This window comes from Macrobrachium nipponense, chromosome 9, assembly GCF_015104395.2.
Source record: "Macrobrachium nipponense isolate FS-2020 chromosome 9, ASM1510439v2, whole genome shotgun sequence".
NCBI lineage: Eukaryota > Metazoa > Arthropoda > Malacostraca > Decapoda > Palaemonidae > Macrobrachium > Macrobrachium nipponense.
This window is the reverse complement of record NC_061110.1, coordinates 78,643,041-78,663,819: the sequence shown is the minus strand read 5'-3', so window position 1 is coordinate 78,663,819 and position 20,779 is coordinate 78,643,041. Positions and strand designations below refer to the sequence as shown.

Genomic DNA, 20,779 nt, shown 5'->3' with positions numbered 1-20,779 from the left:
AAATAAATTTCTCTGATTCCGCGTTGGCCGAGCCGGGAATCGAACCTGAGACCACCGGATTGGCAGCCCAGCTCGAAAACCACTCGGCCAGCGAGGAACTACATATGTTCATAAATATTAAAGTATGCAAAGTATGACATTGCATGATTTATACATTGGGGAAAGCCCGCTGAATGCTCTTTCAACTGGATTCCATGCCAGACGAACTTTTCTGTCTGGAAGCGCATCGTCGTCCGGCCCAAGGGGTGTGAGAGCCCGTGTATGACGTCGAACATGGCCCTCCTGTGGGAGGTCGGGATCAGCGGGCGGGGGCGGCCAAGTCTGGTGTCGCAGAGGAGCGTCGTGCCTGAGTTTCTGAAGGGCACATCCTCCCACTTGAGGGAGGTGACGGCTGTGAGGCATGCGGCAATCTCAGGGTCGGTGGCCTGTTCCCAAGCGAGGTCTTCGTATAGATCCCAAGGTGGACGGCGTTGATCTCTATCCTCGAAAGGGTGTTGGCCACAGGATTCTTCTCTCTGGGGACGTAGTGGATAGTGCAGCAGAATTCAGTGATGGCTGCCAGGTGTCTCTGTTGTCTTGCTGACCAGGCATAGCCCGCCTTGGTGAAGGCGTGAACCAAGGGGCGGTGGTCTGTCCTGATGGTGAAGGGGGCGCCCTCAAGGAGGTAACGGAAGTGGCGCACTGCTTGGTACACTGCCAGGAGCTTGCGGTCAAACGCGCTGTACCTTGTCTCGGCGGGCAACAGTTTTCTACTGAAGAAGGTGAGCAGCTGGGGGGCACCCTGGATCATCTGCTCAAGGACGGCTCCGCAAGCGACGTTGCTGGCATCAGTAGTGAGGCGTAGGGGTGCGGTGGGGTCCTGATGGGACAAGGTGATGGCTTTGGAGAGGAATGTCTTCGTGTTGCGAAAGGCCTGCTGCTGCTCTGCTTCCCACGTCAGGTTCTTTGGCTTGCCCTTCAGGACCTGTGTTAAGGGGGACATGGTTTGGGCAATGTTGGGGACAAACTGGCGGTAGTAATTCACTATTACAATGAATTCATGCAGGGTCTTGGGGTCAGGAACTTCTGCACTGCGTCCACCTTCGAGACCATGAGGCGCACGCCTTCTGTAGATATCTCATGTCCAAGGAAGTCCACCCTCTCGCCACCAAAGGTGCACGTGTCAAATTGGACGACAACCCGTTTTCCTGCAGGCATTTCAGGACCGCTTGGACATGATGTAGACGCTCCTCCGGGAACCTGGAAAAAATCAAAATATCGTCGACTTAGCAGATGCAGAAGGGCAGGTCTCCCATGATGCTATCCATCAGGCGCTGGAAAGTGGGCCCTGCATTTCTCAGGCCTAAGGTGGAATAATGAAAGACGTAGGAGCCAAACGGCGTGATAATGGCAGTCTTGGAAACGTCCTCAGGAAGTACTGGAACAGGAAAATAAGATTTCAAGAGGTCCATTTTTGTGAAGATTTTCGCCCCATGGAGGGCACTGGTCAAGTGCTGCATGTTCAACAGGGGGTAGTGATCGGGGATCGTTGCAATGTTAAGCCTTTAGTAGTCTCTGCAGGGCCTCCAGGTTCCGTCAGGTTTTTGCACCATATGGGGGGGAGAGGCCCAAGGGCTTGATGCTTTCCAGCAGATCCCCATTTGCTCCATTTCTGAGAACGCCCTTTTTGCATCCTGAAGGTAGCCTGAAGGGGGAAGTTGGAAGTTTGCATGCGTCAGGGGCCCCATGGTGGTGATGTGGTGGAATATTCTGTGTTTGGGTGGGGCTCCGGCTACCTGACGAAGTTCCAGCTTGAAAACTTCAGGGAACTCCTCCAGGAGGTTTACATTATTTGTGGGAGGTGATGGCGCAAATTGTGGGAATGCCTGTGCCTGCTGCAAGTGGTAGAGAACGGCATGTCCCTGTGACGAGGAGGCGCTTGCAGCCCACATCCACCAGGAGGCCGTTATGCGCCAGGAAGTCCACCCCCAGGAGGGGAACCCTGACGCCTGCGATGGTGAAGAGCCACATGTACTTGCACCCCAGAATGGATATTTCATAGGACTTCATGGCCTAGGAGCGGATGGGGGTCCCGATGGCGGCGATGAGGGCGGGGCCTGTCTGGACTGCAGCTGCGGTCTTTTTTTGATGGCGGGAATATGGAATGCATCGCCCTGGTGTCCACCAACATCCTATGGCCAGATATTGCGTCACTGACGTAGAATCCTACGGTGTGGGATTCTGATGAGGCCACTGCCACGGTTGGGCCTAGTGTTGTCCGCCGTCGCCGTTTTTTGACTGCTGGTAGGTGCAGGAGCTTTCACAGTTCCTGGAGTGCCTCCCAAATCTTCTATGATAGTAGCACTAGGAGTTATTGCCCAGCTGCTGCTGGGAGGCCTTCTTCTGGGTCACGGCGCTGATCTCTGGGGGGAGGGGGGCCGTGAGCTTCATGGCTTTGGTCGACACAGTTAGCTTTTTTGCCTTCTCCATGAGCTCGTCATCAGGAAGGGTACAGGCGTCGGTTATCTGTCCTCGGATATCTGGGGTCAGTTGCCAGAGGAATATTATATGGCCGAGGCTGATCTCTATTTTCTTTCCGTCGGGGCTTACGTCATTACGTCAGGCAGGCTGAGGAGGCCCATCACCGTGTCCCAAGCATACTCTGGGTCAGCGTCTCGCATCGGGTTTGAGACGAGGTCGAGGGCGCGGGTGACTCTTTCAGGGAGGGGGGTGGAGTGGGCTTTCACAAGTTTCTTCTCGCGTTCATTGAGTGTGACCGGGTTGGTCTGTGCGCTCAGCCAGGAGGTTATCCGTTTGTATACGTCTCCTAGAAGAGCAGATATGACGAGGTTGGCCTGCAGGACCTCGTTCGAGAGTCCCATGAGTCGAAATTGCCCCTCCAGTAGTAACAGGCGGGTGGATCATCTGCTATAAAAGGGGGCAACCTGACAGCCTGAGTGGCGGCTGTGCGCGAGGTTGAGGAGGGGACCAAGGGGGCCTGGATGGCTCGTGAGGAACTGTCTGCTTTCTTTGTCCACTCTCACAGAAACAGTCGACGGGAGTCGTAAATGCCGGGCCAAACTGTTTGAGGAACACCTGAATACACCTGGGGAAGGTATGCTGTTTTGAGTCCGTTAGAGGCGTTGGTTTTCTGCGGCAAGAGCTTTCAGAGATCTAAACTGTGGCGCCATATGAGAGTCCGCTTAAGATCTCTGATAGGTCACCGTCCAAACCGGGAGGTCACTAATTGTCAGGGTGTGAACAAAGAGGGAGGTAGAAGTGTACTACTGACTTTATTACAGTAAGGAAAATTCATACATACAACATGCGGGTGGAAGTGTAGTGTCTGACCTGCGAGAGAGCAAAAATGGGTCGGCGACAGCCGATTTGTGTTTCTTTGGAGACATATATTCATAAATATAAAAGTATACAGAGTATGATCATAAATATAAAAGTATACAGAGTATGACTTTGCATGATTTATACATTAGCGGAAAGCCCGCTGAACGCTCTTTCGACTGGATGAACACGTACAATAAATCTGGAGATAAAGTGTTGTCCTTACAAGGTATATATATGCAGTACCAGATATATGCAACTGGCATAACAAGTCTATGCCTCAACAATGTAGAACAAAAAGAGCTAAATGTAACAAATGGAATATAAGGCAGGGGTGCAATGGCTCAACCATATTCTTCCTGCTAATAACTTACTTGATAATCGAAAAATTAGGCAGTACAACGAAATGTTTCAGAAATTAAGTTATAAGGATAGTGGCACTATTATATGCTGACGATGGATGAATCCTAGGAAACACCCTTGAAGAAAATCAAAAGCCGTACAAAGTCTTTGGAAATAGCAAGCAAATGTGGCCTAAACATAAAGACAAAAGCAATTGCTTAATATTCAACAATTGGTATAATACTGACGATGTAGAAAATAAGCAGCACACATAGAAGGAATAAAAACAGTTAAGCATATAAGATACCTGGGTGTAACGATCAGCAAAATGAAAGACTGCTTCAGAGGACAGATAAAAAGGGCAAAAATTAAAGCAAAGCAGATGGCAAATATGGCTAATGCAGTCATCAGTAAATGCTGCAGCAGGGTGAAAATAGGAAAACTGCAATGGAAAGGATTAGCGATGCATCCTTCATGTATGCCATGGAAATCATGAAACTCGACAAGGAAACTATGAATGAACTATAAAAAGTAGACAAACACGTGCATAGAACAATTCTGAAAGCACCAAGGTACACCGCAAATTATGCTTTAAGATCCGGAATAGGGCCCCTCTTCCTGCCACTGAAGAGATATAAAGAATAACCCTTTCTATCTGAAACATGCACTTGAGAGTGGTCGAAATAAGTTCCTATACGAGATAGCCATGGATCAATATGAAAATTGGAAAACCCATTGGATTCTGCAAATAAAAGACTATATGAAAGAATTAAACCTAAACTTAAGTAAAACTGAATTGCTTAAAGGTAAGCAGTTACGAGAGATTATAATAACTGGGACGAAAAAGCATGGTAGAGAGAAATGAATGACAAGGCTTCCTTAAGAATCTGTAGAACATATCAAGAAAACATAAGAGAAGAAATCTGGTGTGATAACACTGAAAAAACAATACTTATCAGTAGGCTAGACTAGGCACACTAGAATTAAACGATAGGAATAAGCTAAAGGGGGAAGATACAAAATGTTTACGCCATGAAGAAAAAACTGAACACATATAAGTAACATTTCTTACTCTACTGTCCAGCATAGTGACATTAGAACTATAAATCAGTGCAGCAGCGCCATATCAAGAAAATAAAGAGGAATTGATGGCTAATATACTTCCATTTGCAGATCTGTCGAAAGAAACTGAAAATAGTTAAGAATTTGTTGCAATAAGAATTAATTTATGGTATTAGAGAAAAAAAATTATACGCATACAAGCGACGAATAAAACGAGCAGGGGAGCTGTTTCAAAGGCAAATCCGAATTCCTACTAATACTACTGAACTAGACAGGGTAAACAACTGAAAACGCGTGGCGCACTTTGAACACATTTCCAAGATGTATTTATTTTATTATCTGAACGAGGAAGGTGCAAAAGTATATACAATGAAGGTAAATCTTTTTCATGATTTCTGTATACGGACAATTTACTGCCTGGACCAATAGCTTAGGCTAGTACAGGTATAGGCTAAGCAGTGTTGTCGCAAACCACTCGTTTTTGTGCTTTGCCAGCCGCATTCGATTAATTTCCACAGAACGGTAGGCCTACGGGAACAAGAAACTTATTGTAGCCTATGCTTTACTGTAGTGCAATTGATAACATTGATATTGTAGCCTACCTAGTATATGTATCCCGGGGGGTATAGGGCTAAACGGCAAAAAATGGTAACTAAAAGTGCATGCCGTATGCATTAGCCTAGGTATCCAGCTTACAAGCACATTACAGTTCAATCGGAGTAATCAACGTGGCATCATCAGCTCGTCATTTTCCAAATGATCACACGGCTAGTGAGCAAAATGCCTTTCCGCTTCACAAGGTACTAGCTACTAGGGTAAAACATCACAGCAGGCCAAACAGGCCACCTACAATCAACGCTTGCCACCCTCCGAAAAAGTACATTATAACGCGTCCTGACACCGGAGATGGGTGAGAAACGGAGCTAAAGACCTCTACTCTCCTTTCGAAGTATTTTCTCCAAAGTTAGAAATTAAGGCCAAATTTTAAGATTTAAACAGAGGGTAGTGAAAAGGGTGGCTACGGCAGTGGAAATCTCACCAAAACGCTTTAGAAATTTTTACTTACAACTAGGGTGAAACATCACGACAGGCCAACCCTCATCACGGTAGACGGGTCTTATTCACTCGATATTTAATTGGTGAAACATGAATACAATTGCAACTCTAAGCATACCATTTAAAAGACTGAAGTTTCGTCAACATATTGTGATATATGAAAGCCCCATACGAACTAAAATAAGCATGTGAGCTCTTCGTAAAATAATGTTTTCAAGGCAGTTTTGAAATCCAATATGGCGGCTACGTTTTGCATGGACGGTTCTCATCAGTGACGGCCACCATCTTTCCCCAGCCTTCACAGCACTCATTTGAACAATGTTAGCATATGTATGTAACGTTTATTGATCTTACTCAAGATTGCAGTTGTAATCAGCACAATAAAACAACATTTTGTTGCCTATATTAGTGAAAGTATGAAACTTGTTATTCCCGGGGTTATGGTTGGAACTGAATTCATTCTTACCTTGTAATCGGCGGTTTTTATCCTTACTGCCATCACAACTGAAACTCCTCAGTGCTTATTTGATTGTTATTATACACATTTTGGTCTCAGTTCACTCCACATTGCACTTTAAACCCGTTGCTGTTCCTGGTTTCTAAGCGCGCGCGCCATAAACACAATTTCGAACAGCAGACGACGACAGACGACGAAACTGCAAAGTTTTATTCCCTAAACTGTTTACTTTACTCGTTATTTAGTTTAAATTTACTTTGTTATTTAAAAATTTTGATTTAATTCATGTATATTATCCCTTTTTTGCAACCAAATTACCCCGAAAAATTACAGATATTTCTAAAGTAGATAAAATCAAATGTTTCTAACGTTTTCGTACATCTGGCTGCCGAAAACCATAGAGGAACGAATACGGAAAAGTGCAGAGGAACGACTAAGTTTTTTTTTTTTTTTTTTTGCTTTTTTGTTTTTGCTAGCACTTTTCATTGATTTCAGTCTTTATTAGTATTTTGAATTCTTTAATAATCGTATGCCAGAAATAAATGTAACCTTTTAATGTTTGCGTGCTAAGAATGGCAAAATCATCGTTGCCACATTAGTGGAGGCTTCACACATACGCCGTTCCATTATTATCCTGTTAAGCGTCCGCCCCTGATGAGCTCGCTGCTAATGTACCGTCACACTTTTTTTGTAATCAGCGATCATAGCACTGATGATAGTTTTTCAAAGTTAATATTGATTTTTATGCTTGTTATTCATACTGTAATTAACTGTAGGAAATTCTCTCTCTCTCTCTCTCTCTCTCTCTCTCTCTCTCTCTCTCTCTCTCTCTCTCTCTCTCTCTCTCTCTCGGAGTCCAGTCACTCGGCAAAGAAAAGTCATCTTCACTCCCGCAATTGGAAGAAAAGTTTTGTATCATCACTGGAGGATTCAGAACTAGAGCTCTCATCATCAAATAGGTTATCAATATCACACTCCTCATCTAGTATTTGATTGATCTCACCTGAAGAAATATGCCTCCTCTTTGGGACATTCATTGTGAAAGACGCGAAATCCAATTTTTCTCGATAAACGCCCGAAGCGTATTGAAAGAAAACCAACAGGGACAGGCAGTTTTCTAGCATAAGCGACCACCAGGAAAGAGTTGCCAGGCTGGAAATAAGTTTCCCATGTGCTGAGAGTGTTCACCAAATGATGTCCTACACTTTCTATACGAGTAAACGTATTATTACGGGGCTGACGGCTTGACAAGCACAGTTAAAGTCTTGAACGTAATATCCCGTTGAAGGCGCTACCGAGTAGATCGCGGTAAACGTATTATTACGTGGGTGACGCTTAACAGGTTTATAACTGTTTCCATGAATTCTAGTTGTCATAGTAATGCAATAATGATAAAATTGCTTTAATATTTATGTATATATACTTCCAATACATAGCCTAATTTCACCAATTTCAACGTTTTGTGTGTAGTCTTATACCCAGTTTGGAGGGTCAACACATACCGAATGGCAACAGAGAGAGAGAGAGAGAGAGAGAGAGAGAAAGGAAGCCGGAGGAACGAAGAAGAAAAGGGATGGCGGTGGGGGGGGGGGGGGGGGGGGGGGGGGGGTGTTGGGGAGAGGGTAGGTGGAGCTTTATACGCGTGTTCGTCATCCATTTCTGCATAATGGAGTTTTTGTCTCTTGGCACAAGGACAAGTGTCGTTATTCTTTACGATTAGTGATTCAAGATACCCTTATAAATTACGGCACTGGGTGTAATGCACTATAATCAAAATCTCGTTCTGTTAGTGTTCGTTACAGAAATAGGTATTGCCCAAAAACGTGCTTGCACTGTCTCTGAAACCCATAGTAGACATGCTGCTTAGTTGTCATCAAGTTTTTATAACCAAGTATTTTTTACAAGCTAGCTATTGAATAAATTTGTATTTTTCTCAGTCAAACATATGCCCCTCAATGCTAACTTTCCTCTTTTAACGACTTTCTGGTCATTGCAAATTCGGCCGCATAATTTCTTATGGTGCGAAAACAGACAGAGGCCCTTGGACCGAAAACGATTGCGTCACACTACAGCGATAATCCGGCAGTAAAAACATCTTCATTTATCCAAAAAGTAAATAATAAAGATATATATGCGCATTACGATTATAACAATTACATGTATAGCTGATAACAATCTGCATGAATAACTGGTAAACTGTTCTGCAATGACAGTTGAGTATAGCAATTATTTACAATAGGTACGAAAGTCAAGATGTCGTGACGTCATAATACAGAACTTAAAAGAACGTTCTAATTCAGAAAAATAATTACTTAAATTTGAGTCAGAGTCGAATTACTTTTTCAATAACGAATATTTTCAAATTAATCATCATAAATATGTAAAATATTGATGTTTTACTACTTATTTAAAAATTAGCTAAGAGCACGCTTCTCGTCATCTTCTACCAAAACAGCTGTTTACTCCTGGCTTGTTGTTGGTGAGAAATCGTGTTTCGATTGTTGTGATAAAAGTGCTCCAGCGTCTGTGGGTACAAGTGGTGTGCGGATTTATCACAGGAAATGGAAAGTTTGTTGACACAAGCGACTCCGTAAACATCGAGATGGCGTCAATCTTCGAAACATTTTTAGTTGTAAGTAAAAATTTCTAAAGCGTTTTGGTGAGATTTCCACTGCCGTGGGCGCCATTTTCAGTACCCTCTGTTTAAATCTTAAAATTTGGCCTTAATTTCTAACTTTGGAGAAAATACTTACTTCGAAAGGAGAGTAGAGGTCTTTAGCTCCGTTTCTCACCAACAACAAGTCGCGACTGATGCCCATCTCGGGTGTCAGGACGCGTTATAATGTACTTTTTCGGAGGGTGGCTAGGTGTTGATTGTAGGTGGCCTGCTTGGCCTGCTGTGATGTTTCACCCTAAAAATGTTTCGAAGATTGACGCCATCTTGATGTTTACGGAGTCGCTTGTGTCAACAAACTTCCCATTTCCTGTGCTAAATTTGCACACCACTTGTACCCATAGACGCTGGGGCACTTTCATCACAACAATCGTAAACCAACCTCTTACCAGCACTTATTCAAGGGGACTACGGCATTCTTTGCGGCGTTTTGCGCTCTTCAATTGTTTATCAGTGTTGTCAAATGGTATGTGTTTACCCTCCAAACTAGGTATAAGACTTACACAAAACCGGGGAAATAAGTGAAATTAGCGTATCTATTTGTATTATATATAGGTACATATTACAGCAATTTTATCATTACTGCATTACTATGACAACTAGAATTCATCGAAACAGTTTGTAAATGCATCGGCGTATGTGTGACGCTCCACTAGATTGGCAACGATGAGTCATTTTTCCTCACGTCGTCTGCTCGTAAGTATACATCCGAAACATTTGTAATTTTTGGGGGTTAATTTGGTTGCAAAAAAAAGGGATAATAAAAGAAATGAATTAAATAAACATTTTGAAGTAAAGTTAAACTAAATATCTTGAGTAAAGTACAAACAATTTAAGGGAATAAAGCTTTGCATCTCATAATCAGTGTTGTCGTCTGCTGCTCGTAACTGTGTTTGCGGAGTGAGTGCTTAGGAACCAGGAACCACAGCGTGGTTCAAGTGCACTGTGGAGTGAATTAAGACCAAAATGTGTATAATTACAATCAAATAAGCACTGTGGAGTTTCAGTTGTGATGGCAGTAAGGATAAAAACCACCGATTACAAGGTAAGAATGAATTCAGTTCCAACCATAACCCCGGGAATAACAAGTTTCATACTTTCACTAATATAGGCAAAAAAATGTTGTTTTATTGTGCTGATTACAACTGCAATCTTGAGTAAGATCAATAAACGTTACATATATACGCTAACATTGTTCAAATGAGTGCTGGGAAGGCTGGGGAAAGATGGTGGCCGTCACTGATGAGAACCTTCCATGCAAAACGTAGCCGCCATATTGGATTTCAAAACTGCCTTGAAAACATATTTTACGAAGAGCTCACATGCTTGTTTTAGTTCGTATGGGGCTTTCATATATCACATTATGTTGACGAAACTTCAGTCTTTTAAATTGTATGCTTAGAGTTGCAATTGTATTCTTGTTTCACCAATTAAATATCGAGTGAATAAGACCCGTCCACCGTGATGAGGGTTGGCCTGCCGTGGTGTTCTACCCTATATCCGAGGAACGTTAACCTTTCAAGTTAATCTGCGCCTTAGTATTTCTAAGGAATGGTTTGGTGGTGTGTTGTTGTAGGATGCACAAATAGGTGGGGAAAAAGTACCCTAGTATCTTGGCATCGTAATCCCTGCTAAAGTGACAATTAAAGGAGAAATAGGATAAAACACCGCATGGACTGGCCAACTCACCGACTATCACGGCTGTCCACCCTCCGAAAAAGTACTTTTAACGCGTCCTGACACCGGAAATGGTCATCAGTCACGAGTTGTTGTTGGTGAGAGATGGAGCTAAAGACCTCTACTCTCCTTTCAAAGTAAGTATTTTCTCCAAAGTTAGAAATTAAGGCCATATTTTAAGATTTAAACAGAGGGTAATGAAAAGGGTGGCCAACGCAGGCCTACAACACCAAAACGCTTTCGAAATCTTTACTTACGATTAAAAAAGTTTAGAAGATTAATGCCATCACGATGTTTGTGGAGTCACTTGTGTCAACAAACTTCCCATTTCCTGTGATAAATCCGCACACCACTTGCACCCATAGATGCTGGGGCACTTTCATCACAACAATCGTAAAACGGTCCCTTGCCACGACGTTTTTAAGGGAACTATGGTTTTGTTAGAAGATGACGATGACAAACCATACACTAGATAATTATTTAAATAGTAAAACGTCAATATTTTACATATTTATGATGATTAATTTGAAAATTTTCGTTACTGAAAAAGTAACTTAATTCCTGACTCAAATTTAAGTAATTATTTTTCGGAATTAGGGGGAAACACCAGCGACTACCAACCCTTATCACAGTGGACAGGTCTTATTCACTCGATATTTAAATGGTGAAACAAGAATACAATTACAACTCCAAGCATACTATTCAAAAGATTGAAGTTTCGTCTACATAATGTGATATATGAAAGCCCCATATGAACTAAAATAAGCATGTGACGCTCTTCGTAAAATATGTTTTCAAGGCAGTTTTGAAATCCAATATGGCGGCTACCGTGTGGATGTACAGGTGACGACAACCATCTTTCCCAGCACTCATTTGAACAATGTTAGCGTATATATGTAACGTTTATTGATCTTCCTCAAGATTGCAGTTGTAATCAGCACAATAAAACAACATTTTGTTGCCTATATTACTGAAAGTATGAAACTTTTTATTCCCGGGGTCATGGTTTGAACTGAATTCATTTTTACCTTGTAATCGGTGGTTTTTATCCATACTGCCATCACAACTGAAACTCCAGAGTGCTTATTTGATTGTTATTATACACATTTTGATCTCAATTCACTCCACATTACTTTAAACAAGTTGCTGTTCCTGGTTCTTAAGCGCGCACGCCACAAACACAGTTACGAACAGCAGACGACGAAACTACAAAGTTTTATTCCCTAAATTGTTTACTTTACTTGTTATTTAGTTCAACTTTACTTTGTTATTTAAAAATTTTAATTTAATTCATGTAAATTATCCCTTTTTTGCAACCAAATTACCCCGAAAAATTACAGATATTTCTAAAGTAGATACAATCCAATTTTTCTAACGTTTTCGTACATCTGGCTGCCGAAAACCATAGAGGAACGACTACGGATAAGTGGATTATATATATTCTTTTTTTGCTGTTTTGTTTTTGCTAGCACTTTTCATTGATTTCAGTCTATATTAGTATTTTGAATTTCTTTAATAACCGTATGCCAGAAATAAATGTAACCTTTAATGTTTGCATGCTAAGAATGGCAAAATCATCGTTGCCACATTAGTGGAGGCTTCACACAAGTACAGAGGCAAAATCCTTCAACTGCTCCTCCGAAAGTCCAAATGACTTGACTTTCCTGGCCAGAGAAGCAATGGCCCAATCCAGGAAGCTAACGACTTCAAAAACACGGAAAACACTTGCAAAAATGATCCAGCTCACTTGCCAATTAGAAAATCTTAGCAGTATTAAGGGCTGATCTACGAGAAGAATCCACGAGACTAGAAAAGTCTCCCTGAGCGGAGGCAGTCACACCCAGGGAAAAAACTTCTCCAGTGTCATACCAGACACGGCTCCTTGACGAAAGTCTCGAAGGGGGAAGGCAGTAAACATTTTTCCCCTGTTCCCTCTTCTCCAAAAGCCAAGCGTTCACTTTCTTGATAGCCTTCTTAGCCGAAATCGAGAGGACGAGACGTGTGAACGAGGATGCGGAGTCAGGCTTACTGTCCTTTTTCCACTGCGAACCAGGAGAAACTGGGATGGAAGGCGCAAAAGAATCTCCAAAGTTGTCGACAAAGAATCGTAAAAGTTGCTTATACCCCGACAAATGCTTCTTGTCTTTTTCTGTAAGTACTTCTTCTTCTTCTTCCACATCTGAAGCTTCCTTCGAAGAAACTGGAGAACATTCCATCTGAAGAGGAATCCTGTTCGGCGAAGCCACACCATAATGCACCCGAGGCGGCTGCGAGAGAGCAGGAGAAGACGTCTGCGCCTGTACTGAGGCGAATCTGAGCTGGCGCTCGAGCGAGAGCCTGACGTGGCACCAGAGAAGGAGTCAGGAAAGGAGTCTGACCTGGCACCTGAAGCGGCGTTTGAAGAGGAGTCACATGGAGAGTCTGAACAGGCACCTGGACTGAGGCCAAAACGTGAGGTTGAATAGAAGCCTGAAGAGGACTGCACAGTAGTCTGCGGAAGATGCAAGGCGGCCGGGAGCGCATTCGGGGAAGAAAGAGACTTGCCAAAAAGCTCCAAAATACTGCCTAACTTGGCATTCATCTGGTCTAAAACCGAAAGCTGAGGATCCACCGACGTAGAAGGCGCGGGAGGAGTAGAAGGATGAGCCACAAACACGTCTAGAGCCACAGGAGTTACTGCTTGAGGAGGCTCTGGGGAAGGCTCTGAAGGCGTGAGAGAGTCCGGCTTCTCTAATTCTATGAGAGAAGGGCGATAAACTGAAACAGCCGGAGAAAAGCTTCAGGCTCCTCCCAAAAACTACAGGAAGGTTTGGCAGCCGCCACCTTCTTGAGAACCGCAGCAGGCGAAACATCGTGAGACCTTTCCAGCGGCCTAGACGTCTTATGACGCCAGCCTCTATGAGAGGAGACATCTGAGCTCGAGTCGCTTGACGAAAAACACTTCCTCGCAACACCTTTCCAATGGTGAGCGACGGCATCCTGGGATACGGCTACAGGATTGCTTGAGGGGGGCGACTGCTTGGGAGCAGACCCCACTCGCCTCCCTTCGGTTTTCGGCATGCCTCCTCCCAGGATCTGGGGAGTTTGACAGGGGCCTAGACCTAGGAGAACGAACGGGCCGAACAGCCACCTCCTCCACTACTCTAGCACTAAGTAACTTGTCACACTTAAGTACCACTTCTTGCACTGTCTCACCCATTTTCTGCATAGTGGTGAGGAAAGAGACAAATTTCGAGTCCATATCGGCTCGTAATACTGACACAGGATCGGGATCGGGAGATACAGAGTCGAGGTCAGGAGAAACAACTACGGGGTTAAAAGGATCAGGATTAACAGAATTCAGAGGAATATCCTGGCTACTCACTTACTTAGAATTAGATCTCTGTGAAGCCTTTCTGATTCTATCCTTTTCTAACTTTCTCATTTACTTTTCCAAAGCCTTCCACTCCTGAGATGTTAGAGACTTACATTCTTCGCACGTATTCTCAAAAGAACATTCACGTCCCCTACAGCTAACACAAGTAGAACGAGGATCGAGTGAAGCTTTAAGAAGTCTAGTCTTACACCCACTACTACACACCCTATACTGAATAGAGCCGGTGTCAGACATCGTGACAAAACAAAATTAATTCCTAAAAAGGACAACAACTCTTCAAAACCAAAATAACTCTAGCGCTGCTAGCAAAAAGATCAGAAAACTCAAGGTACATCACCAAAAGGAGAAAAACCAAGATGATCAATTCCAAATTCCAACCAGCAGAGGAACCGTGTATTCGGTTCCGACGGCAGGAAACTTCTGACGTATTGCTGGAATGGTTCCTGGTACCCGGTGGAGGGTGGGAGTAGGGGGATCACCTGTCAAACCATTAGCGCTGCCGCAAATTTCAAATTCTGCCGTGACGTCAGGAGACGACAGCTATATGTAACCACTTGGGAAGTTGTATAACTGAAAATTTATTTATGTTGCCATGAAATGTTTTTCCTCTCGTGGGAATTGAAGTTAACAGACAGAAAAACTTAAAAACATAACCAACTTCGAAATTTTTTTTTTCACTTTGAGAAATTAATACAGCACTACATGAGAATACATATCCAACGTATTAAGCAAGAAAGAATCCTTACCCTGCCATACATGTACAGAGTGCACAAAACACCTGACAAAGTTAAATTAGATGAGAGTGTCGTCTGTTATTGTTCGTTTTTGTCCACCAGCTACTGCGCCTGTGCCACATATACTTCATTGTTTACAAATATTAATCTCTCCTATTGGAAGACATCCTAGGCTCCCCTATGTTTACTTATGGTGCCAAGCCCTGTTCTGGCAGGGGGGGGGACTTCAAATAATCCCCCCCCCACCCCCCCCCCCCCATACTCCCAACTTCATAACAAGTAACATGTATTACTGGAAACATATTGGCAGAACTCAATTTCCATGTAGACATGTAGCCTAGCACTGTCTACAACCTTAACCTAACCTTCCCTAGAGTGGCTTTCCGTTACTTAACCAGAACTCACCTTCCTAACCTGACTTAGGGTACTGTGCAGTGACCTGGCTGGGGGAGCTTTGCCTCTCAGTAACCCCCCCAATGATAATTAACATCAACCACATGATCTGGCCTAGGGTACCCCTTTGTAGTAGTAGGTTCAAACCCTGCAGTATGTCTTATTAATTTATTTAAAACAAAAAATGAAATGCTTACAATATTCAAAAATTTTTAGCCTTCTTCAAGGAACGTCAGTGGGACGAGTAGTCAACTCCTCCACTGACATTGCACTTACACCAACGCTAAAAGCACTCACTTGATCCACTAAGATCTTAACAGAAATTCCAAGCTGGATTACGGTATTCACTGACACAAACTTTTTATCTACCCTGACTTCAAGCTGGCAATGGTATTGGGCTCAGAAGTATGGGAGCCAGATAACGGAGTTGATGGCATAGAATGAGGAGTATGGATGGAGGAAAAGACAGTAGCAGGTGTCGAAGGAATAGTTAGGCCTATTTCAGGAGAATGTGAAGTCCTAACTTCGGCTTTAGCAACAGCCTTTCTCTATCCTTTTGCAGTCTCACTAAATGAGAAGTGAAAGTCTTCCACTTCCCCTCATCCCATTCCCTACACTCATCACAATTAAGGTCAGGAGAACAAGTTTGCCCTCGGCAAGAACTACAAACTGTATATGTGTTATATTTAGCCAATGTCAACTTAGTCTTGCATCCTTTGCTGCATTACCTATTATGTACCATTAGCACTAGAGTCTGACATAGTTGGACACAATTAGATATGCTAAAGATTATCACTACAAAAACAAAATAGGAGTACTTCACCAAAAGCCAGCAAGCCAACTGGTGAAATTCAACTTCACAAGAGCTACCAAACAGATGTTTACTTGATGAGCAGCAGGAACAAATTGTTCTATTAAACCATGTTGTACCTTTCTACCCTGACAGTGGGTGAAGTTAATTACCTACACCAAACAGACTGCTACCACAAAATTTAAATCTTGTGCTGCCACAGAAAATAGGAATTAATAGCAAAAATAATGAATACCTCACAAAATGGAAGAACAAGTACACCTACACTGAAACAATGTAAGTGCTACCATGACTTTCAAAATTTACACTGCAGCACAGCGTAAGTTAAAAACATTTAGCTTATATAATTACTTGGAAAGTTGCTTATATAAAATGGAGGTGTTCTTTGATGCCTTAGAGAAGGGGTAGGGCACACACTTGAATGACTGTATTTAATGTATACACTAGACATCCTCACTTGCACATCCATGTTCTGGAAATGGGTACAGCATTTACAACACTGCAAGCATGTCAAGCTCAATTGAGAAATCACTTAATAGTGCTGATTGTTGTGGCATGTCACCTAGCAAAAGATGTCAGATACCCTCTGCATGCAATAATAGATATTTACCAGGCAAAGTGTGCCAACTTTTGTTATTCATGTCATGAGAGCAATATCTCTGGTTAGAGCTAATTTCTGATCCCATCAGCCCTTGGCAATCTCATCTGACTTTCAATCCCATCCCTATGGGACTTCATACATGAGGATCAAGACAAGGTATTTCTGGTAAAGTACTATCTGCACAGGATTAGACAAGTTGTGTTAGTATTGGAAGGTACAAGAGGGAGGTGTCCAAGACTGCAGTTTCCTTCACACTTCAGGTGGTCATTGAGTGAGTGTTGGGTGAGGGTTACTACTCCAAGTGAGTGTTGGGTGAGGGTTACTACTCCAAGTGAGTTTTGGGTGAGGGTTACTGCTCCATATCATGGTGAGGTTAAAAAAAAAAGTCTGGCAATATTCTATCCATAGAGTTCAAGAAAAACTTCTTGGTTGTACAGGTATTGAAGGCAGTTGTCTGGTTGTCCACAAATCCTTGAATGAGATATCTCCTTAGGGCTTGTGATTGGATCAACTTTTGACAAGGATATGTCAATATAAAAAATTTAGTGTTCTATCTTTTGTTTGAATGCCAACTTGCCTATTGGTATGGAGATACAAGCTCTCTTTAACCCTCTTACGCCGACTGGACGTATTTTACGTCAACATTTTTTGTCTCTTGGGTGCCGACTGGACGTATTTTACGTCGACATACAAAAGTTCTTTTTAAAATTCGCGGAAAAATACTTATAGGCCTACCAGCCTAAAACTTTTGAATCACGCGCCTTGGGGGATGCTGGGAGTTCACGGATCAAGGCCTTGTTTTGTTTTGAAGCGTGACCCAAGTGCGCATGCGTGATATCCCTTCTTCTCGCTCCAGCCAGCATCAGTAGCGCATCATCCGAGAGCGATCTTTCGTCAAAAGCGTGTTTTTCTGGACTTGTGCGAGACTTTGAGCATTTGTGTTGCTACAGGACATTCCTAGATATGTCTCAACGACGTGTGAACCGCGAAAAGCGAGTTTTAGACCTGGATGCTGGCGAGGGGCCAAGCACCCAGCATGACCCCGCGCCTCAAGGCCGTTCTGTGCGGCCACGTGTGGCTGAAAGTGTTTCAGGAACACAGCGTATGCCTTTGGTTACCCCTAGGAAGCATGTGGGCGTCCTTAGGGGCATTCGTAGGCATTTGGGAGGCCTCCAACCAAGGGACATAGATGAATATCTATCGGAGCTTGATCGGGAACATGTCGCAAGTCCTCATTTTGATGGCGGATGGTCATCGAGTGATGAGGACATCAGTTCCCGATGAAAGTGAGGATGAATATATGCCCCCAATTGTCCGTTCGAGGCTCACATCCTGAAAGTGAGCTCGAATTCAGTGGGTTCAGTCTTAGCGAGGGGAATCTGAGGAGGGAGGATGGGGATCCGGGGGTCCAGTTTTATCACAGAGGACGATACAGAAAGTGAGGGCCTAAGTGAGGGTGATGGGCCAACGGGGGAGGGTAGAGTGCAATATCGTGCCCGTGTGTCGGCTCGTCGCGCCAGCCAAGGTGAAGGTCGTCGTCGGAGAGTGACGAAGGGGTGGGGGGACTGGAGGACCCCACCCCTCCAACAAAAATGCACCCCTTCACGGCAACCCCTGGGCTCACCGTACCAGTACCCCTGACTGTTTTGGGGTTCATCCAGCTTTTCCTGACGCGGGAATTGCTGGAAAACCTGGTACATGAGACGGTGGACTACGCTCGGTACTGCCGGTATGAGCTGAGGACGACCTTGTCGTATTACTGGCGGGGTTGCAACCTCATTGACATGGCGCATTTTTTGGGGCTGCATTTATTTTGGTATGACACCTGCTTCCGACGTCAGGCAATATTGGAGGAGAAATTATTCTTTATGTATGCCTAATGTGCCTGGCGTTATGTCCCGTGATCATTTCCTGGCGTTGGACAGGTACTTCAACGCCTTCAACGAAGGGCCATACCCCGGAAATAACAGTGATCGCCTCATTTTAGTGCGCCAGTGTTGGATTATATCCGTGATCGGTGTAGTAATCTCGTGATTCCTGGAAAGAACCTGTCTTTGGATGAGGGGATGATGCCTTACAAAGGACGTCTTAGTTTAAAAGTGTATAACCCCAAGAAGCCAAAGAAATATGGTGTGAAATTCTTTCTTATTACCGAGGCCAACACTGGATACGTTGTGGACTTTTCAGTGTATTCCGGGGTCTTCTCCACGCTGCGTGACACTGTATTCAATCTTGTGGGACGTTTCTGTAACCAGGGATATCACCTGTTTATGGATAATTATTATAAACTCGGTATCCCTGGCCCAGGAACTGTATGAAGCAGGTGTTTATCACGTCAGTTGTACCCTTCTCGGTTGGTGCGTGGGGCCCCGAATGTCCTCAAGAGATTCGCTAGTCATCCACAACACCTGGCAAGAGGAGAGACAGAGTGGCGGCGGAAGGGCGCTGTCTTCGTCATCTGTTGGAAGGGTGTCCGACTCGTCCCCATGATTACGACGAGTCATGAACCCATCCAAGAAGAGATCGTACAGCGGAAGAAGACACGTTGACAGGGCCGAGTTGTGTTTGAGGAGTTTTGTATCGAGCGGCCTACCGTCATTGGGCACTACAACAGGCACATGGGGAGGAGTTGATCTCTTTGATTCACTCATCCAGTATTATCCCTTTGCCAGAAAGAACCAGAAGGTGGACACAGAAGCTCCTCAAATACTCCGTCAGTTGGCCCTCCAAAATGCCTACATACTGTACTGTGGGTACCGCGGTGACAATCTTCCGAGGTTGACCCACTTACAGTTCCTAGAGGAAGCCGGGAATGCCCTCATCAACTTCGATCCCGATGAGTGGCCTTCCATAACTGACCCCCTGCCCCGAGCTGCAGATCTGCCCCTAGAGGAAAGGGCAGATAGGAGGGCCAACTTCGCTCGACCTGCTGCCGCCCCTGCTGACGACGCCCCTCTTGCTTGCCATACCGCCCTCTTGCTGCCACCCGCCGCCTCTTGCTGCCGGCCCCGCCATCACCGCTTCTCGTCGGGTAGTGGACCCTGTGTGTCGGCTGCAGCCAGGGGATCACATACTGGAGGCCTTACAAGGGCGAAGGCAGAAACGGTGCCAGGTGTGCCATATGAATGGCAGAAGGAGAGACACCCGGTTCTTCTGTCATCTCTGCAAAGTTGCTCTTTGCAGGATAGGGGAGTGTGACCGAAAATACCACACTAAGGTCATGTATTGGAGCGCGCCCCCTAAACCGACAGCGGAGGGCGCACGGGGCCGCCGGGTCCATCAGCGGAAGGGCGGCGCGTCTCCCTCCACCTGTACCTCGTCATGTCGAGTGGAAAAAATGCAAGACTCTTCAATGGAGGAGGGAGAAAACAAGAATAGAACGAAGAGTCAGGATTACTAGTGAGTATTCTGCATTTATTTTATATTTATTTTTATATTTATTATGATATTGTCATGTTACAATAAAGTTTTATACATACTTACCTGACAGATATATACTTAGCTATAGACTCCGTCGTCTCCGACAGAATTTCAAATTTCGCGGCACACGCTACCGGTAGGTCAGGTGATCTACCGCCCTGCCCTGGGTGGCAGGACTAGGAACCATTCCCGTTTTCTAATCAGAATTCTTCTCTTCTACCTGTCTCCTGCGGGGAGGCTGGGTGGGCCATTAATCGTATATATCTGTCAGGTAAGTATGTATAAAACTTTATAGTAACATGACAATATCATTTTTATACATTCAACTTCCCTGCCAGATATATACTTAGCTGATTAGCACCCATTGGTGGTGGGTAAGAGACAGCTAACTACTGAAATAGACAGGTAAACAACATATGTTGTAGGTATTAATAAACCTTGGTTCCTACCTTATTAGGCTGAAGAACTTCGCCGGCTACTGCCTTGGAGTCTGCTTAGCCTCAAGAGCCTCAGCGAGATATTGATCTATGGCTAAGAGTTCTTGTGGGTCTGCCAATGGGGTCCTTATCCACTTACTCGGCAGAGCCTAAAAGGCCTTTGTCATGGGTGCTATTCCACTAACATGACATACACCTGTTCAAAGGAGACAAAACGGGGGGAGATCCCAATCACTGATCCTAACATCCATGTTAGTTCTAAGATTGTAAGGAGTTATCCCCGAACTCCTTACAAACAACCAAAAAACTCGAAACATAATTACACTTTCATTACAAAATATACAAAAAAAAATTTTGTACTCCCCTACTAGCCATACATACCCTTGATCCCCTACCAGCAATGACACTATGCTCCCGTGCG

The 20,779-nt window shown here is 44.1% G+C and overlaps 2 long non-coding RNA genes across 2 annotated transcripts in view; one reads left to right on the top strand and one right to left on the bottom strand.

The window, feature by feature from the left end:
- Window positions 1–20,779, bottom strand: part of LOC135218349 (uncharacterized) — a 58,527-nt gene that overhangs the window by 1,098 nt on the left and 36,650 nt on the right. The gene's annotated exons all lie outside the window — the stretch shown is intronic.
- Window positions 4,942–20,779, top strand: part of LOC135218616 (uncharacterized) — a 34,847-nt gene continuing 19,009 nt past the window's right edge. Inside the window, exon 1 of the long non-coding RNA XR_010315364.1 lies at window positions 4,942–5,097. This is a non-coding gene — a long non-coding RNA (uncharacterized LOC135218616). The remainder of the gene's footprint in view (window positions 5,098–20,779) is intronic.